The sequence below is a fragment of the Talpa occidentalis genome, unplaced genomic scaffold (genome assembly GCF_014898055.3).
Source record: "Talpa occidentalis isolate TD23 unplaced genomic scaffold, MPIMG_talOcc4v2.1 talOcc4.2, whole genome shotgun sequence".
In the NCBI taxonomy this organism is placed as follows: domain Eukaryota; kingdom Metazoa; phylum Chordata; class Mammalia; order Eulipotyphla; family Talpidae; genus Talpa; species Talpa occidentalis.
In genome coordinates this window covers 99099457-99114175 of record NW_023602073.1, presented here as the reverse complement: position 1 = coordinate 99114175, position 14719 = coordinate 99099457, and the positions used below count along the sequence as shown (strand labels likewise).

Below are 14719 nucleotides of genomic sequence, written 5' to 3'. Positions count from 1 at the left end.
AGCTGGCAGGATAGAAGACCTGCTAGGAAAAATGGGCAGAAAACAACAGAAGCTTTGTAGGAGGAACCACAGCCAAGATTATGCTGAAGAAATGCTCTTGTTTGGATTTCCCATCAGTGCCACTGATGCCATTGTGCATATTTCCACTGGATACTACCACTGCTACACACAGCAGAAAATGATAGCTGGTAAATCCAAAGGATATAAATCCAAATACAGATCACTAGTAAACATGAGAAAGAATGTAAAACAAACAAAAGTTCATCCCTGTGGCAATACACATTAATGAATTAGAGGCATTCATTATTTGAGATTAAGGAGAAAACAGTGTGTAGATAGATTTGATTAATGAACCATCTTTACCCAATATCATTCACTATGGTCAATTGTGAATTGCATGACCTTGAGAAAGTCACAGTCCTTCCTGTGACTGGATCATTATCTCTATAATGAAAGCAGTTATAATATTTACCCCATAAGGATTCTTGGGGGATAACACACTGAATATAGTACCAACAAACACTTAGAGCACTACCCAGCACATAGTATGGACTTTATAGGTGTTAGTTAGCTAGTGGTGGTAATAACAAGGTAATAGAAACATTAGACTCACTACAAATTTAAAGAAAATGAATATAAATACATAAAGAAAAGAGAACAATCTGGCAATTGTTAATGCGTTTAATTTTAAAATTGCAGTAGAAACAATGTGTTCAATGAGAATTCTTCTATTTTTCATCTTTTGCCAACAATTAAGTCATACAAATTGAATCAGTGTTTTTCTCTGAGATGATATACTTGTCTTCAAGTTGAAGTCTTTTCAATATATGTAAGTAGTTATTAACATGCTATATTGGAAATAGAAGGAATGTTTGGTTAGCATAATAGGATAAAGACAACATTATACTTGATAAAGTATCAGTGGAATGTCTATTAAAATAAGAAACAAGATGCCACTATACTACTGCTTGTGTCCCAAGTTAATGTAATTATACAAAGTAATGCATACAAGACATACTAGAATACTTGAAATTAGGCCAAATGACATGTTTCTTAAAAGTGATTAAGCATATCAACAGGGAAATATTGGTGAATTTCCTATTGAGAGATATAAGCTATAGCTATTATAAAAAACATAATAGAAATAGGTAATAGAAAATACAATATGAAACAAAAGACAAATTCTATTCACAGTAGTAACAAGATGTGTTAAGATTCCAGTGGACTAGTGTGACAAGGAGGGATAAATCCCATGTGGAGGAAAAAACAAAACTTCTGAAAACCAAATGTATGAAGACTAATTTTGCCCAGGTTATCAGTTACAATATTACTTCTCCTTAATTGCTAATTCTCCAAATCAGTTAAAGACTTCAAAGTATTCCAAATCAAATCTGTTATGATTAATGTACTTCACCAACTAACTGACTTAAAACTGCCTTTCATTTGTTTGTATTGGTGTTTGTATTTTGTTTTGTTTTGTTTTAGTTTTTCATTGAACATGGTTTCTAAAACAAAGATATTGTTGACATTTTGGTTTAGATAATTATTTGGTGTGGGGGACATTTCCATTTATTGGAAAATGTTGACATCTGAATAACCTTCATTTAGTAAATTCAAGAGGCACATTCTCAGTCATTGTGACATCCCTCAGTACTCCCTTACAGCTACAAATACTTCCTAATCATATGTACTGACATAATATTGAGAGTTAGTGATTTGGAAAATGTCGAATCATACTGTACAAGCTGAAGAAGAAAGACAAATATTGGAACCTTTCACTTACATATGAAAAACAGAGAAACAAAACAAAACCAAATAAAAACATACCCTACTTCTAGACATATAATTGTAGAATCGAGGCTACTAAAGGGTTAGGGGCCGGGTGAAGAGCAAAGTTTGGGAGGACCCCAATGGACTATGTTGGAGAATTATAGGTACCTTGGTGGTGTGTAAGGTACGGTAACACACATCTCAAGAGATGTGAGCCTATAACTCTTCATCATAATACAGTATTGTATATCAATGTAAGCACGATTAAAAAAAGGAAAGAAACTAAAAAAATAATAAAGGTAAACCCACACATTATCATAGTGTACACAAAAAAATAAACAGTTCAATAAAACAGAATAGAAAGTACAAAGTAGATTGATGCATATATGCAAATTTTTCTCATAATAAGTGCACTCTTTAAAATCATTAAGAAGGGCCTCCCTGGTGGTGCAGCGGTTGCGCTCTGGGCTGCGAAGCTGCCTGCAGTCGCAGCCTCTGAAGCGCCAGTTCGATACCTGGCTGCCGGGTGTGGGTCCCACATGGTGCGCAGACCTCTCCTGCCGCCGCTGCTCCCCTCAGCAGTGTATTTCTGTCTGTCTGTTCTGCTCCCCGCTCTGGCTCTGGTGAATTCTCTCACCCTCCCGTGCTTCTGACTGTACCCAGTGCTTGTATAAATAAATAAAATCTTTAAAAAAAAAAAGTACCTTTTGTTTCAGAAAAAAAAAATTAAATGAAGAAAAAAAGGAAGGAAGGAAATTAAATGAAGAAAAAGCTCTGACCTAAATCTCTCCTGAAAATTGATGCATAAATTCTAAAAGAAAAAAATCCACAAATAGAAGTTGATAACGATTAGAAAGTGTATACTGGATATCTAACTAAGCCTAATATAGATTTTATTTTTTTAGAATAACTTGAGTTTTAAATATATCTCTAAAAATGACTGACAAAAATTTTATATAATGATTAAAAGGTGAATACCACAACCAAGTGAAGTTTATCCCAGATATGTAAGACTGGTTAAATATTAAAAATCAATTAATGTAATTCATCACATCAATAAGCTAATAAAGAAAAATCACTATCAATAGATGCAGAAAAGGAAGCTGGCAAAATCCAACATTCATACATGATTTTAAAAAACTCAGTAAACTAGGAATAGAAGGCAGTTTCCTGAACTTCATGAGAAATCCGTACAAAAAGCCTGCAAATATCAAAGCTTTCCCACTAAGACCAGGGTAACATTGATTTACAACATTGTGAGTCAAGGATGTCTCCCCCTAACCACCAATCCTTTTCAATGTTGCGCTGGAATCTCAAGTTAATGTAGTGAGAAGAAAAGAAAAGAAATGGTGTATAGATTCAGAATAAAGACATACAACTATCCTTTTTTCACAGATAACATGGTTGTCTATGTAGAAAATCCAAGTGAATGCACACACACACACAAAATAAACCTGGGAACTACTACACAACTATAACAAGGTGCAGAATATATGATTTATACAAAAAGGCTAGTAGTTAACCTACATATCAACAAGAAAGAAGTGAAATTTAAAATTCAAATTTTAAATTTAAAAGCACAACACTTTGCATTAGCAATATTTGCATTAGCACTATTTGCATTAGCAAATGAAATATTAGTAATAAATCTTACAAAATATGTACAAGGTCTATATAACTAGAACTGTAATCCCCTGATGAAAGAAATCAAAGTACTGAAAAAATAGTCATTCCATGTTCACGGACAGGAATATTAATATTTTGAAGATATCAATTCTTCCCAACATGATCTATACATGTAATGCAATCCTGATCAAAATTTCTGAGGGTTGTATTTTTGGATGTTGACAATTACTTCTGACACTTATATGCAGACACAAGACTCAGAATAGGCAATAAAACAAGATCAAAGTCAGAGGATTAATATTACCTCACTTTAAGACTTACTGTGAAGCTAAAGTAATCAAAAACAGTTTGGTATCAGGCCTCTCTGGTGGCGCAGGGGTTAAGTCTCAGTGCTATCAAGTGATAGCCAGCCACCCAGTTCAATCCCTGGCTGGAGAGCTAACCCACATGGTCCAGCAGACCTCTCCTGTCTCATCCTCTGCTCCCCTCAGCAGTGTATTTTAGTAGATCTGCCTGTTCTGCTCCCACTCTGATGCACCTCTGGCCTACACCACAGTTCTTGTATACATAAATAAATAAAAAATGAATCTTTAAAATAAAAAAACAGTTTGATATCACTTTAAGACTTACTATAAAGCTAAAGTAATCAAAAAGATTTTGGCATCAGCAAAGTTACCTCGATGAAAGTCAACATAATTAAAAAGAAAAATGAATAAACAAATATGGTATTTACAATTTTGCATTTGGTCATTCCAATAAGTATGTGGTGTTATCTCCTTGTTGCTTTAATTTGCACTTCCTTGACATATAATGTGAAGCATCTTTTTATATGTTTATGTACCATATGTGTATCTTTCTTGGTGAACATTCTGCTAAGGTCTTTGGCTCATTTTTTAATCTGATTTTTTGTTTTCTTATTGTTGATTCTTTTTAGTTCTTTGTATATTTTGGATAATAGTCTTTTATCATATGAGATTTTTGCAAATATTTTCTCCCAGTCTGTGTATCATTTTCTCATTCTCTTGATGTTGTCTTTTGCAGAGCATAAAGTTTTAATTTTAATGAGTACAGCTTATCAATTATTGATGAATCACGCCTTTGGTGTTATATCTAAAAACTCATCACACATGCTGTGTTTGCTTCTATGTTGGCTTTATTTACTTATACTCTAGATTTTCTCCTTTATTATCATATATTCAAAATACATGAAAAACTCATATAAATGTATAGCCAAAAAAAAAAAGCCCAAAAAACAAAGAACAACCAAAAAAAATGGGCACAGTAACTAAATAAACTTTTTTTTCCAAAGAAGATATACAAATGGGTAACAAATACCGGGGAAAGGAGCTAATCACTCATCATAATGGAAATGCAAACCAAAACAAGATTGAGCTATTATTACCTTATACTTGTTGAAATGACTATCATCAAAAAGACAAGAAATAACAAATGTTGGTGAAGATGTAGCAAAAAGGCAACACTTGGGCACTGTCTTTGGGATATAAATTTATTCAGTCACTGCAGAAAACAGAATGGAGACTCCTCAATTAATTGAAAATAAATCTACTATATTTTCCAGCAATTCCACTTTTGGTTGTATATTCAAAGCAAATGAAAACAGCCTTTCAAAGGGATGTCTGCACTCAGTGTTTATTGTTGCATTATTCACAATAGCTAAGATATGTAAATAATGTGCCCATAAAGGGATAAAGATAAGGCACATACGTACAGTGGAATATTATTCACCCATCGGAAAGAAAGAAAATTGGCCATTTGTGACAAATGTACAGAATAGTTGTACAGACAATATGAACAGAAATCGTGTAGAGATTCTAGGGCATCCAGTGAAATAAACCGGACAGAAAAAAACATTGCAGTTAAGAAAGAAATGCTTCCTGTAACTTCAACCTTCTTAAATTTTAGTCTTGTTTTGCATTCTAACATATGGTCTATCCTGGAGAATGTTTCCTATTTGCTTGAGAAGAAAGTATATTCTGTTCCTGTTATGTGGAAGGTTCTGTATATATCTATGTAGGTCAATCTGGTCTATACTGCTCTTCCTCTCTGATTTGCTGTCAACGTGATATAACCACTGTTAAAAATGGGGTATCACTCTTACTATATTTTTGTCTTTTTTCCTTAGGTCTGTTAACATTTGCTTTAAATATTTAGGTGCTCATATGTTGAGTACCTAAATATTTACAAATGTTATATACTTTTCTTGGGTTGAGCTTTTTTTTAATCATTATATAATGACTGTTTATCTTGTTGAAGTCTTCACCATAACATCTATTTTGTCTATATAATATATAATAATAACCTATAATAATAACCTAATAATAACCTTTTATGGTTTCCATTTACATTAAATATCTTTTTCCACCCCTTCAGTGTAAGTGTGTCATAAAGATGAAATGAGTTTCTTATAAGAAGCATGTAGTTGGGTCTCTCTTTTTTAAATCCATTCAGCCATGTTTTGTCTTTTGATTGGAGAATTTAGTCCATGCACATTTATAGTAATTATTGCTAAGTATGGATTTACTAGTGCTATTTTGTTAATTGTTTTCAGGATGTTTTGTAATTCCTTTTTTTCCTCTTTTTCTTTGTGATTTGATGATATTCTGTAGACATGTCTCAGATTTTGCTTTTTGATTACCATGAGGCTTATATAAAATATCTTTTATTTATGAGTCTATTTAAAATGAAATAAATTCAAATGCTTAATAAAGCTATACACTTTAGGCTCCACACATACACACATTTTAAGTTTTTGATGTCACAATTTATATTTTTTACCTGTATTTAGTAACAAATTATTGTAGTTATATTTTGAATACTTTAACATTAGTCATATTCATATGAAGTAGTGATCAGTTTCATCAAATTTTAATCAAAATCCATATTCTTTTTACAAGATATTGAGATACTTAAGTCCAATTAAATAATGTAATTATTCAGCTTTGAATCATTTTTACTATATAGATTTTTAAAGCATTTTATTTAGTAAATTATTTTGCAATATTAAGAAAGTTTCTGATCAATATATATTGAATTCTAAATATGAGTGTTCTATACTCAATGGCATGCCTAAACATGGACTCTATATTTAAGTCTGAAACTTTTTTAGGTATTTCTTTAACTTTTAAAATTATTTTTTAAAATAACAAACTATTGTTGAGATACTCAGCTCTAAAGTTGAGATATTGAATTTACCATTGGGATTATAATAATAGACTATGTGTGAGATTTTGAAAAAGGTGATGTTTCATGCTGAACCACCCACTATGATGCGAGGTCCCACATGAAAGCAGCAGCTTGTATTTGCAAGGCAGTTTCCCAGGTTTTTATTTGCACTCTGTGACTCAGGATTTTAGATAAAGATCACTTTCCAAATGTGGGAGAGTATAAAAGAAAACCTTTTTTATTAATATGTTCTAACAAATTGAGTTAGCTGAATTGCATGTCTCATATTTCTTTCTCAAATCAATTTTAGATATAGTTCTTTCCAGAATCCTAGATTGTGTTTTGATTACTTTTCAAGGTCATGCATAGATTTATTTATTTATTTTTTTGTGTGGGACCCTCGCCCGTGGCCGGGGATCGAACTGGTGCTGCAAAAGCTGTGGGCAGCCTCGCAACCCAGTGCTCAACTGCTGTGCCACCAGGGGAGGCCAGGTCATGCATAGATTTTGATGAAGAATTTAGACTCCAAGGTCATAGGGAACTTGACCTATGTTCAGATAACTTAACAGGGATATGAATTCAGGAAAGTTGCATAATCTTCTAAACCTGCATTTTCTCATGTGTAATAGGGATAATAGATAATTACACCTTCCTCAAGAGATTGTAGAGGGAATTAAATATGATTTAGCATACAAATATTTACCTCATACCTGATACATGAAAAATAGGAAGTATTAGCTTACACAGCAACTTCATTCAATGGTTTCCATAGAGGTGTTGCAAATAAATTCAACTGGACACATAGTCCTTGAATTCAGAGTTAATTCCACCATAAGCTCCTATGTACACAAAGCTTGTGACAGAACTAGATTCCAAAGTTGCAATTCAAAACAAAAGATATGTTTTGTTGGATACATGGTAATAGACACAACTATGTTTTCATGGGCTTACCCTTCCAGGTAAGTTTAGGTTCTGTGATCCAGATACAGTTTAGATCTTGTTGCAAGATTGTATAAGTATCATGATTTGAGGTGATTGAAGCAAGTGATTTGTTTAGCCCAAATGAAATGTATCTCATCATGAGTTTATGCCTGAGATGTAAACTGTTTTTTTAGGAATACTAGGTCTTAGTGTATTAACTTACAGTACAGCTGCCCATTTTAATTCTCAGTTTCAAGACAAACCCAGATGGAAATATCAGAAAGGAAGCTCCTATCCTACATATACAACTCCTGTGAGACTCTTGACCACACAAAGTTATTTAGTCTTCAAAGATTCATTAAACTGGCCTCATCCAATGTCTCTTGTATATCACTTGTAACATTTTTTAAGGGAAAACAAAAACTGACTGCAAAGTATATGTATAATTAGTAATAGTTACATTTTTATCATACTTATACAATAATGTCTGTCAAATCCTGAGTTGGGAATTTGTAGTGTGCTTCCCTCCTGTACTGATGCAATTTATTTTACTCTCTACTAATGAGGCTTTAGATAGCCATGAGTATCAGTCTAAAATAAAAATTAAAAGTCAGTATATTACATTTTGCCTTTGGTTCCTTCAGCATATTGCATTGTTCCACAAGTTCATTGGTGCTGGAATTCTATCTCTCCTTTGGCACAATTTTCCTCTGTGGTATGATGCTATGAATATTTATGGTACAATAAAAATAATATAATAATAGGCATTTCCTAAACCTTTGCTGCATATATCTTCAAACAGGAGCTGGGAAGGCTATATCTGTTACCTCCCACTAGAGAAGATCTTTATATCCTGTAAAATAGCTCGCTGTCCCAGAGACCTTCACTTTCACATGAGTTAAATGGCCCCTGTACTGAAAAATTCTGAGAAGGGTTTTTTTTTTTCTTCTTCTATATATAGTTTTGACTATCATCATCTCTGAAACATTGCCAGATTTTTCTTACATTGAGTAGGCTTCAATTGATATCCTTATTCATCCTTCCTATGTCAACTACTACAATTCATTCTTTTATAGCCACCTTAAATCTTTGGTTCTAAAATTCCAGGGTCCAGAATACTCTGAGCAGACTATTATCTTGCTCAGTGAAGCGGGACTGCTTTACCCTCACTCCTCCTCCATCACCTTAACTGACTGGGTTTCTTTTCATTTATAAGTTTAACTGCTTTTCATTTATAAATTTGTTTCCTTTTTTGCAAATATTTACCAAGCTTTCTCATTCAGGCTGTTTCCTCAGCTTGATATATGTGCAGTTATAGATAATACTCTTAATTTTGTGATGTTTACTATTGCCACATACTAGTATCCCAGTTATTCTCTGGAACCATTCTTCTTATGTATTTTTTAATAAGGTTAAAGTTTATTCTATTCCCATTAATAGTTACTATACAAGTAGGAGAGGTTTTTTTTATTATGACAAATAGTAAAGAAATTATGAAATCCTCATCAAATGAACATCCTGATATTTCTGGGAATTGGTTTAAGCCTGTAAAAAACCTCAAAAATCTTCAAAATTTGCACTGTGTGTGTGTGTGTGTGTGTGTGTGTGTGTGTGTGTGTGTGTGTAAAATAAACAGAAATAGAGTCAGGGACAAAGGCAGACACAGAACATGAACTTTAATACATTTCTACAGGTTAGTTCTTGGGAAACAATTCCCTGTGTGTTTCTCACATTGTTCTTCTTTGAGCAAGGCACAGACCTTTATTCTGGACTATTTTACCAAGAATCTTAGTATGGAAAGTGAACTCAGGAGATACAGTTTCTCTTTCTGGCACGAAGGATGGGGTTTTGTTGGTTTTGGGTTCACTTTTGCTGTTATTAATGGTATTGTCATTATCCACTAAAGTAAAACATGTCCTTTCGAGTAAAAATTAGGCATTTTTTTCTCTCTATTATAAAGGACTTGGTTTCTCTCAGTATCTCTCTCATATTGTAACTTATTGTATATGAAGATATCACCTGAACCTCTTTGAACTGACTGATCAGGATTGGAGTTCTGGGAACCAGTGTAAAAACTGATACGCTGGCTATTTCTGATCACTGTGTACAATAGTCTGTGTTTCTTATTCAAGGGGGCTATCTATCTATCTATCTATCTATCTCTCTATCTATCATCTATCTGTCATACCTCTATCTTCTCTTCTCTGAGCAGCCATCAAAGAGCGGGATAATAACTTGCTAGTCAGGGAATATCTCAAACTCTCCCATTTTCCTGAGATGGTTTTCTGCAAGAGTATGATTTAGGAAAGTTTAAAGTGTCATGTGAACAGAAGGAAGTTCATGTATGTTCAACTGGGTACTAAAGTGTGCTCTACTTTATTACCTGTTAAGTAAGAAAAATGGAGGCTATTATATCAAACCAACCACTAGGAGGTAGGAACAAAGTAACTGCCTGAATTATGCCCTTAGTGTTGCTAATTTTCTTGTTAGAGGGGAAACTGAATGTTCTCGTCTGGTATTCATCCTCAGGTCTGCTGCTCTGTCATGATTGGTACTAACACTTTTTTGGAGGTTGGGGATAGAGTGTTTCACCACATTTCTTTCAAAAGAGATGTGCTAAGTCATAATAAAGTAAAATCCATGACTAGTGTGGGCAAAAATTAGATAAGCCATTTTAAATTTACCTATTGAATTTGGGAGATGAAAGAATGCCAACCTATAATGCCTATTAAGAGAAAATGGCAATGGGTGGGTTGTCCTATGACTTAGTCCCTTCTGCAGTCTAGCATGCCAACCCTAGATCATTTCAGAGATCATAATAAATGTTCTTAGGTTTTCTTGCAATGGGTTCTGGTTATTGCAAGGGAGCATTGCCCTTTCCAGGAGATTTCCCTAAGAATGATAAATTATTTTGTGAAACCACAGGTGAAGTATTGAAAAGTATTTGGGCTCCGACTGCCACAGATTAGCTTCACAATGCTGACAAAAGTCATCCACTAATCTAGATAAAGACCTACAAAGAAATATAGATAAATTTGTTTAGTAAGTCACGCCTCTTTGGGAAAAGTCCCCAGAGACATATGCTAAAATTGGTCAGGAATTCGAGATGTTATTTGGATCACAGTACTGCAAATGCACTATATTAATTTAAGGATACACTCCTTTTAAAAGAAAAAATCAACACTGTCTATGTCAAATCAAAATCAGTCAAAGAAAATAAATCCCACTACCCCAACCAGAAAGCAATGATTTTAACAGTTGAGTCAAGGAGTCTCTAGACTTAAAATAGATGATAGTAGTAAGAATGATTTTGCTGCTCATATAGTACTTGGGGTGAAATGAAAATATTAATGGTTCATTTTGTTGAGCTGCGTGCAGCTACCATTGCTCAAAATGGCAGGTATGTGCCTTGTCCGCTGATCTTCCCTTTTCACTACCCTGACCTCAGCCTTTTAAGGAGAGAGAAGAATTTGGATCAGTTTTAAGTATACCTCACCCCAAGGAGACCAAAGACCATATGTACTCACCCAAGTATACTGGAGAATTTGGTGGAAGAAATTCAAATTTATTTCATTGTCTTGGAAAGGTGCCCAAGTCGCCATCTCCCCTGGTTCTGTAGGTACAAGGGTACTAAGATTCAGGTAATGAGATTTGGACTGGATACACACTGGGGAAGATAAACAAATATCATCTTGTGACTGGATCTCTTTGGTTTCCACTACCAAATGTATAGTGATAAAAACCTTGCTTACGTGTACTGTGAATCCATATAAAACCCATTGGGAACTGGTGCATACGGAAATTGTTGGTGGGACATGTAATGATTACTCCTCTTTGGCACCTGCCTCCTGCAGGGTAGTCCAACAAAGGTAGACAAATTGAAATTATAGCCCTGATTAAGGAATAAATAGAACAATGGTAGTAAGGGTTGCATTAATAACACAATAATAAAATTGAAAATAATAATGGCATAGGGAGGCTTACAATGAATTATTACCAACTGAATCCAGATGTTGTTTCTATAGTCCCATTAACGAATTTATTCTGCAAACTGAAGACATTTGGTATGTTGTTTTGAACATGGTGAGCACCTTCTTTTCTCTACCCTGACACACATGAACTAAGTCCAAAGTACTTTCATAGAGAAGTGACTCCAATATGCATTTGCAGTGCTCCCCCAAGGGTTCCTAAGCTGCCACAACATTTTGCATCAAGGAATAGGTCTAGATAGCACTAATGACTATAAATTCTAGTGTCTAAAATTTTCATCAAGTTGATGATTACCTTTGGGTTGGCAAGTCAGGTAGACTGATAAACACTGAAAAAATTAAAAATTAAAAAAAAAATAAGCAAAGAATGGTTGTTCAAACTTTAAAGAAACATCTTTCTAAAATGCTTTATTTTTACAGCAAATGGAACAACACTTTTACTTCTAAAGTTCCCTACAAAAATGTGTTGGCGAAAATGTAATTGAAAAAAATATTCAAAATTTTCTTCTTTGCTGGTATTAGAAAAAGTTACTGAGAGTAGGGAAAGGGTATGAATCTCCTATTACTCAACCTTTGCTGAGCACAGTGAAATATAAAATAGGAATAAAGAAGGGAAGTCAGATCTCCAATCCCAGCTGCTAGTTGATGAATCAGTTAGTGATTAATTATTGCTACTAGTAATTGAAACGATCTTATTTCATAGAGGAGAAAAAAGCACTTGGTCTCTAAAATATTTTTGCCTAAAAATGTAATTGCTACAATATTAGTTGATACTTTTTTTCAAAGATGTAAAGATCTTAATGTAAAACCAAAAGGAAGATGCTTTCAAAATTGGCCCAACATCTGGCATTAGACTTTGAAAACCTTCCTTTAGCTGCCAAAATCAGTAGTTCCCTTTTATCTCCCCCTATTTTACTCTTTAATAAATAGTTTGCTTTAGAAAGAACACAATATCATAGAATACAAAAACATTGTCTTGGTTTCCATAAAGCTTATGAGTTTACATTTACCCCTCCCCAAAATGGAGTTTAAAGTTCTTAATTTCTATTAATGTAAGTCAATCAACAAACTTTATTATATCACAAATCTGAATGCTACTATTTTTATGCTAAAGATTTTGGGGGGTCATAGCCTTCTTGGAGTTTACTCTCTAATTGTGGAGACAGAACATATACATAAAATGTTATCAGTAAACTAGGTACATATGAGTGCTACAGAAAGTCATGTAAAGTTGGAAATTTGCATTTAGTGAGTGGTTAACATGTTTAGGCCTCTATGAGTTTTTTTTTCCAAAGCTAATCTCCACAGTGACTCTGAGATGAAGGCAGCTTATCAACTTTAAATGATGAATACATAGGATCAGAAAGGTTAAGTGATTTCCTCAATTTCACACTGCCAGTATAATATACAGCAGTTTTCAGATGTAGTTCTGGTTTCATATGTTTGCAAAAGTAAGAGAGATAGATATATCTATATTTTAAATTCTTGGTAATAATAATAATAGTCTGAGATGATTGCATTTATAAACTGGAATGAGAAAAAAATGGCATTGGAGGAGAGATGAGTTTTTTATGATATATGTTTCTGAAGTGATGCTAGGACATAGAAGAAGAAATTCCAATAAGCAAATAGAGATAAAAGAATCTGGTGTAAAGAAAAAGAAATCAGGATTGGAGAAATACTCAGTAGTGTTTCAGTGTAAGCATAATGAAAAAAATACTGAGTAACTATATTCTTGGTTTCACACAATTGAATGACGCCATCAAGACATTCTAATTCTAGATTGTGTGAGGAATAGTTGGCAAAGGAGCTGTAATAATTCCTCCTGTGCCTGGATGTGCATATGATTCTTCACATTTAAAACTTAGAATCTATTTCTTCTCCCCATTAATCTGGGTTGATTTTGGTATTGACTTGACCAGTAGAATATGGTGGAAGTGTTACTGTTAGTAATTCATGGGTTAAGCTGTATAAGGTGTGTTCATTCTTCTGCTTTACTAAGGCTCCTGGTAAAGAATTTGGGGTTGTCCAGCTTGAACAAGAAGTTCAGTGGAGTGTGGGGCCCCAGTTAGCAGCCCTACACTAAGGCCCCAAAACATGAATGAAGCCATCTGGGATTTTCCAGCCCAAATACCATGGAGGGAGGGAGCCCAACTACAGTACAGAGCAGACATGAATCAATTCTGATGAGTCAAGCTCAAATCTGAACCACAGATTCATGAGTGATAGACTCACTGCTTTCTATTCACTAAGTATTAGGGTGGTATGCTGCACAATACTGATAAGGAAACAGGAGACTAACAAATTATTTAAAAGTATTTTCTCTTTCTTCCTTATAGGTTAAAAGAAACATTCTATCAAGAAATAAAAAACAAAATTTGGATATAAAGTTACCAGGAACTTGAATAAGGAGAGTCATCATCTTTCCTATCATGGCATCCATTTGGAAGGCCCTGCCCACTACAATTATTTTTCCTCTATTACCATTTACCTTTACAATAACACTTAGATGTCATATTCTCCAAAAAAGCACTACCTGACTTCTATAACCTGGGTCGGTATTCTTTTCTGTGTCATCATAGCACATGTCTTCTGTGAGAGTATAATAAATGTTTATGCAGTTTATTCTTTTCACCAAATCCTATTTAGATTTTTATTTCATTTTGACCTAATCTTGAACTATGAATATTGGAGGTAAAATGGCAGTACTTTCTTGTTTCTGTATTCATTATAACCACTGTCCTTTTATTCTTCTTTCTATTAGTCTTCTATTTTATCTTCCCTGGGATCACAGTTTAATAAGCACTTCAACAAGTTTTAGATTAAGTCAAGAGAAAAGTTTTTGACCAATGGCTGCTTAATCTGTCACTGAAAAGTAGCAACAAAACAAAGCTTTTATCAGCCAGAAAACATACTGTGCTTCCTTTGGGAAGGTAAACAAGACAGCAGATATAGAAGCCTCACTCAAAAAGGAAAACAGAAACTGAAGGATTGTAAGAGTAACACCTGTCAAATGGAGCAGTAATGTATACTGTTTGACAAAATAGGCTGGTGGCTGTCAAAATAAATAATAAACCTTCCAGCTCTGACTAATGACTGAACTACACCGGAAGACTTGAGGGAAGCATCCAACAAAACACAAAATTGAAAGGAAAATTGGAATAGTCAGCACAGCCCCTAGCAGCTAAATTTCAAGTAATTTTGGGAAAACTCAAACCATTCACCAGATT

General features: G+C 33.9%; 1 long non-coding RNA gene across 1 annotated transcript in view; it reads left to right on the top strand.

Moving 5' to 3' along the window:
- The window catches only part of LOC129146491 (uncharacterized), a 473759-nt gene extending 459637 nt beyond the window's left edge, over positions 1-14122 (top strand). The window contains exon 4 of the long non-coding RNA XR_008553288.1: positions 13829-14122. This is a non-coding gene — a long non-coding RNA (uncharacterized LOC129146491). The remainder of the gene's footprint in view (positions 1-13828) is intronic.
- The last annotated feature ends 597 nt before the right edge of the window (positions 14123-14719 follow it).